At 28.1% G+C, this 7,240-nt stretch overlaps 1 pseudogene; it reads left to right on the top strand.

The window, feature by feature from the left end:
- The first annotated feature begins 1,216 nt into the window (after window positions 1–1,216).
- Window positions 1,217–6,855, top strand: LOC150032477 ((+)-gamma-cadinene synthase-like; annotated as a pseudogene).
- Window positions 6,856–7,240: the final 385 nt, after the last annotated feature.

The raw sequence follows: 7,240 nt of genomic DNA, 5'->3' as shown, positions 1-7,240 counted from the left end.
TTGATTTCCAAGATTTCGATTCCTTTCATTCTTGTATTTTCACTAGAAGAAAATTTTCCATACTTCCTTAATCCTAGAAAAATTTAAAAACCATGTTTACGTGCTCATAAATTATTTTACGAAAACTGATTGTATGAAAATATTTAGTTTTATTTTAAATAACTTGGATAAATAACTAATTATGGTTATGTTCTAATATATTTTGGTGAATAAATCTACAAAGGTTTACAATGGACAATTTGGAACGAGAGAACTAACCAGACCTTCAAAGAAAACTATGGAAACTCTCTGAACATGTTGGGAGTACATTTGCAGCTTGGCTGGAGGCTGGTCTTATAGATCTAAATTGTTTTAAAGATTATAGTCCCTCAACTATCTCTTTAAATTTGGCTGTTCTCATGTAATTGAGCTTCTCTCTAGCCCTTCACTCTATGTACTTCTTGTTGATATGATCAGGTTATCAAACCTAGTTGAGATATTATGGTGTACCTGTTGATCCACACTTTTAAATTCAAATTTATTAGACACAAAAATTGAGAATTCAAGGATGTATATTAGATTTTTTTTTTTTCAAGTTAGGTTCAAGGAATATATATAAACACAAATCTAGAAATTCATGAGATAAAGTTTTGACCGGTATATAAATTCGTAGCCCCTAATATGAAATTTTTGATCCACCACTCGTTTAAAGAAACTAAAGTTTTAAATGTTGACAACAACAAAAAATTTCATGTCTCAATTTTATACAAATGTTGATGAAAAATATAAAAAAAAATGTCATATACAACTTTGGCCACATCCACATCACTATTATTTTTTTAATACAACAATTATAAGGTGAGAGACTGAGCTTCCGACCTCTTAAATTGGAGTTTATGTCAATATCACTAAGCTAAACACACTTTAACACATCAATATTATTTGTTACATCCAAGATGGTAGGGTTTCTAATATTAATTTCCTTTCCAATGGCAAATCTTCATAAATAAGAAAACATAAGATATGGCTCATCGACAAAATGTAGGTTAGTTTATGCAATGATTTGAATGGATGGGATAAGAATTTGGGGCCAACAAACAATATATAATGGAAAGCAGCCTATAAATAGACATGATTTATAATCGCAAGGTGTCTCACCAATAGTTTCAAACTCTCAAGTGAATAACATACCTCCTCCTTATTTTTTTCTTTATTTCCCCATTTTGACAACGGAATAATGTCTTTTCAAATTTCAAATTTTCCTACTTCAACTATGAAAGCCAATGACATTCCTGATACTAAGCGTTCTATTGTAAATTTTCATCCTAGCATTTAGACGGATCATTTCCTTTCATTTACCTTTGATGATGCATTGGTAAAACTAAACTTAAAAATTGCCTTTATTGAATATTTTTTTTTAATTAGTTGTCTTTTATGGTGCGCGTATAACTTTAATCCAATACTTTTGTATTTTCAATAATTTTAAATTTTTATTCTTTTAATTTCAAAAAGTGGATGATGGAACGAAAGAACAAGTTGGAAAGTTGAAACAAGAAATACGGATGATGGCGCTTGTTTAAGTGGAAAACCTATTAGAGAAGCTAATGTTGGTTGATTCAATCCAACGATTAGGTGTATCTTATCATTTCAAAAATGAGATTGACCAACTCTTAGAACATTTATACATGTCTTATTCCACTTTATCGAATAAAGATGGTGATGAAGATCTTCATACTATTGCTCTTCTATTTCGACTTATCAGGCAACAAAGTTATAGGATTTCATGTGGTAAGTTATACACAAACAATTTTTGTTTTTGTTTTTAGTTTTTAAAAATTAGGTTTTTTTAAAGCTACAAATAAAGCATATACATATTATTTATCATTTATTGATTTGTTTGTTATGTTATCTTCTTTATTGGAATGTTTTAAAAAATGAAGTCACATTTTGAAAATTAAACAAAAAAGTGCACAGTTTCGTATTCTTATAAGCCACGTGATCAAAATGTTATAAGAAAACGTGCATAGTTTTGAAAAACTACAAAGAAAAAATTAATGCCCCTTTGGTAACCATTTTGGCCTTGTTTGGTAATTATTTTGTTCTTTGTTTTGAAAATTAAGCTTATAGACACTACTTTCATCTCCAAATTTCTTTCTTTGTTATCTGTTTTTTACCAATGTTTTAAAAAACCAAGTCAAATTTTGAAACAAAAAAAACTTTAAAAATTTTGTTTTTATTTTTGGATTTTGGCTAAGAAATTAACCATTGTATTTATGAAAGACGCAACTAATGTTATCTTCTTTATTGGAATGTTTTTCATTTTTGAATATTAAACTTATTTTCTTCTGATTTCTTACCATGATTTTCATCTTTCGTTATACAATGGTTGAATTTTTAGTCAAATTTTAAAAACAAAAACACATTTGTAAAAACTACTTTTTTTATTTTTAAAATTTTTGTTTTTTGCTTTTGAAAATTAAACCTATAGACACTACTTTCATCTCTAAATGGGACTTAAACGATTATCAAAGGGGCTCTTAAGAAAAATCAAAGTTATGAATAAAGACTTTAGACATTGAAAAATTTAATTATAATTATAATTTGTTTAAGAACTAGTTATTAATTTTTTTAAGTCTAAATTCAAACAGATATATTCTCAAAATTTATGGACAACAGTGGAAAATTTAAGAATCATTGGGTAATGATGAAAGAGGAATTTTGAGCTTATATGAAGCATCACATATGAGGGAACATGGAGAACAATGCCTCATTTTGCATTGAATACTCCAATAATCCTCATTTTGACAACATATATTGAATACTCCAATAATCCTCATTTTGCAACTGAAGTTAGCAATGCCCTGAAATTGCCTATTAGAAAAGGTTTTACAAGAATGAAGGCAAGAGAGTATTTGGGAATATACCAACAACATCCTTCCCACAATGAGTCTTTGCTTACATTCTCAAAACTAGACTTCAATATATTACGAAAAATTCACCAAAAGGAGTTATGTGAAATCTGTAGATACTCCTACCATTATGATATGCTTCCATTTTCGTATCAAGAAAGATAATTCTAACTGACTTTACTGGCATTTTCTGTAGATGAGACAATTATAATATGCTTCAATTTCAAAAACGAACTAAAACTCAAATAGCTACTTAACCATAACTAAGTTCATATATGATTTCATTAAAAGGTATTATTAATCTATTAATAATTTTTTTTATTACTTGCATCTAATAATCAATGTTGATCGTATGATGATTATGTTGGAGTTAACATGCAAGAGGCGGAAGCAATTAAGATCTTAAGCACTCTAATTCCATCCATTTTAACAATCTAGCAAGCATGTTCATATGAATCAAATAGGGTTTCATAAATTATACCTTTGTTGAAACTCCTCCGTTACTGAAATCCAGCTTAAATCTTCACACCAAAATCTTATAGACAACCACTTTATCTACCCGACTATTCTCTAGGAAATGTATTTTCCCATTTTCAATTGAACTTTTGAATTTTAAATTTAAAATTCAAATTTTAGTTTGAAAACAAAATTCAAAAAGATAAAGTGTAAAAATAATAATATTAATTCAATAATTAATAATTAATAATTAATGTTAAACAACCTTTCCACATGAATGATTGAGGATTACATCGTTTAAATATAAAGTGAGCCACATCCAATAGTATTTCCAAAACAAGGTACCAAGCCTTATCCGTATACTATATACTATTTTGGCTATCTACTCGAACTTGATTTACTCTTATGTCTCCACATAAAGTCCAGGTACTCATGTAACAACCATGGATCGTATTTTTTTGAATTTGATGCGATTTACATATTCTAAAACAACTTTATTGAACAAAAGTTGAATAACATATTTGTTGCAAATATATTATATATAATATTACAAACGGCGAATTTTGGGACATATAACCCAACAGATTAATGACAATGATTCATTGTCATCCAAATGAAATATGAAAAAGTAGAAAGAATAAATATATGTTATCAAGATTTTGATTTTTACAGTGACCCATCCTTGTTTTAAGGAAAACTAAATATAAAGCAAACTGAGATGAAAATGTTCATACAATTTTACTTGATATCAAAGTGATATACTTATTTATCAAAGTTAATTTCTTTGTTTTTTTTCATAAAAAAATTATTTATACATTTAGCGTTGATCTTTGTTGACAACATTGGAAAATTTGAAATAAAATTAATGCAAATAATAAATTAGTATAGGTGGTGGAAAGAATTGAAGGTCCTAACGAACTTTCCATTTGCGAGAGATAGAATTGTGGAGGATTACTTTTGGGCATTGGGTGTATATTTTGAACCTCATTTGAATGTGGGAAGGAAAATATTGACTAAAGTGATCCCCATGATCTTAATTATGGATGATATTTATGATGCTTATGGAATATTTGAAGAACTCCAGCTTCACTTTAGCAATCAACAGATTACTTTCTTTACCCACCGACTTGCTTCCAAATTCTTTTTCAATTTTATATGTATAGTCCATATATACTTCAATCAGTTATACATTGTCTTTAATTTTTTAAATGGGACATAAGCATGATTAATCTACTCCCGAAGTATATGAATGTTTATTATACAACTATGCTCGATCTTTTCGAAGAGATTGAGAAAGAGATGGTGAAGGATGGAACATTGTATCGTGCTTACTTTGCGTAGGAAGCGGTAATTAAATATTATCCTTCTCATAATTTCCTATTAATACCATTAATCTTGCTATCATTCTTTACATGTTTAAGAAGTTTCAACTTTATTTATGTGTGAATAGATGAAAAGGCAAGCCGAATCCTATTTCAAAGAAGCTGAATGGCTGAACAAAAAGTATAAACCAAAATTTGAAGAATACATGGAAGTGGCTCTAGTTAGCTCAGGTTATGGACTACTTACAACTATTTCATTTGCTTGCATGGGTGACATTGCAACTAAAGAGGTATTTGATTGGCTTTCTGAGCGCCCCAAAATTCATGAAGCCCTCATAAACGATGTTGTCTCCTATAAGGTATGCGTCACTTTCACTACTTCAAATAAACTAATAATATCACATGGATTCTAGTAACAATCGATACCTCGAAATATATCTGTCGATACATCTACAGTTCATGATATTTAACATTGACATTGAAGTTTAATATAAATGTTATAAATATTCATAAAATAATAGAAAAATTAATCTATTAATCCAAATTAACATGACTATAAAATGTTAAAAACAATATATATAAGTGAAAAGCCAGAGATATGGATAAGCCAATAATGTCGCATGATTTTTTCTTAGTATAACAATTGTGGGTGTGGGGATTGAATCACCGACCTCTAAAGACAAAAGTCATACTAATTACCACCGAACAAAGCTCACTTTTGTAGTATCACATAGACTAAAGCATCAATCGATATCTCGAAATATATCTATCGATGTATATGTAGTTTACAAAATTTGACATTGATATTGAAGTTTAATATAATTGTTATAATTATTAATAAAATAAAATAAAATATATAATCTATTAATCCTAATTAACGTGACTATAAATATTAACAAGATATATAAGACCTAGCTCAATACCCTTTTGGTTCCTATACTTTGAATTTTGTTCAGTTTTAATCCTTATACTTTTAATTGTCCAATTTTAGTCTTTATATTTTTAGTAAAACTTAAATTCAATCCCGGTACATTAAATAAATTTTAAATTTAGTCATTGAAAATTAATTTTTATTGAATTTGATTCAATAATAACTATAATATTCATGTAAGAAAAAGACACAATATACGTATATTTTTAGAATTTATAAAATAACAATGCTCATAGAGACTAAAAGTTTTTTTGTGGGGGAGGGGGAGAAGGAGCAATAGGAAACTAACTGGAAAGAGTATTCACATTTATTAATAGTATAGAGACAAAAATTGGACAATTGAAAGTGCATAAACCAAAGTGGAACAAAATTAAAAGTTTAATGATTAAATGGTGTTATAACATAAAAAAATATCTTAATTATTATTTTAAATGATATTTAAAATTCTTAACAGGGTTGTTTTAATTTTAAATAAAGAAAAATCAACCAAATTATTTACAAATAAAGCAAAATGTCACTATCTATAAGTTATAGACAACGATAAACATCTATTAGTGTCTCATGGATGTCTAACACATACTACTGCCCACTAATAGATGTCTATCGTAATCCATCATTAATAGACAAAAACATTTTACTATACTTTTTTTCAATGTCACAAGAGTGAGATGGATCAATGGATGCACCGATTATCTCAATTACATTAACACAACTATATCATCCCATCATTCCTCAATCCCACCTAAAAGATATCTTAATATTTATCGATATTAATATATATATTTTTTTTTGATGTATTTATAAATATATCCGTAAAATTAAAATTTTAACAACTCACCATCGTTATTTTAATCCTTCTACTAAACTAATTTATATATGTTTGCTATCTTTTTTTTTTTTTTTTTTGTAGTTTGAGAAACAAAGAGAACATATTGCTTCTGCCGTTGAATGTTTAACAATTATGGCTGCTCAAAAGAAGAAACATGTGCTGAATTTCAAAAGCAAGTAGAAGATGCATGGAAGAATATAAATGAATGTTGCCTTCATCCAGCCACTGTTCCAATGCCATTTTTATTGTGTGTATTAAATCTTACCAGAGTTATTGCTTTGCTTTATTCTGATGAGGATGGATATACAAATGCTAAGGGTAGGACCAAAGTTCTTATCCAGTCTCTTCTTGTTGAACCGGTGCGGTTTTAACTACTTAATGAGGCAACGTTTGTGAAATCCAATATATATGGGTCAATTGTGTGCTACAACGTGTAATATATAGAATTTGAAGTGTCCACAATGCTATAACGTTTTTTTTTTTTTTTTTTTTTTTTTTTTTTTATCGAATTTATATCGAAAAACAACGTTAATTAATATATATGATATTTTATCAAATATAGTGGTATGGTTTTAGTGATGCTTCTTGTTTACCTGAGTTTAATTTTGCTCATTTTGACCTTATGTAATCATTTTTATGTTCTTTAAAATCATCATACTATCGTCTCCTTAATTAATGAGTTTCTTTCTTGATTCAACAAGTTTATCCAAATCACCGCAAAATTGATTTAGTTATATGTTTTCAAGCCTCTGTTTTTACTTTCCTCAACGTCTTCGAAATTACCACATCTATAATAGGAAAACTCTTCCACTAC

Source organism: Benincasa hispida, chromosome 11 (genome assembly GCF_027475165.1).
Source record: "Benincasa hispida cultivar pf3 chromosome 11, pf3_genome.v1.1, whole genome shotgun sequence".
In the NCBI taxonomy this organism is placed as follows: domain Eukaryota; kingdom Viridiplantae; phylum Streptophyta; class Magnoliopsida; order Cucurbitales; family Cucurbitaceae; genus Benincasa; species Benincasa hispida.
Note: the sequence above shows the minus strand (reverse complement) of the source record. Positions and strands in the feature narration are given on the sequence as shown.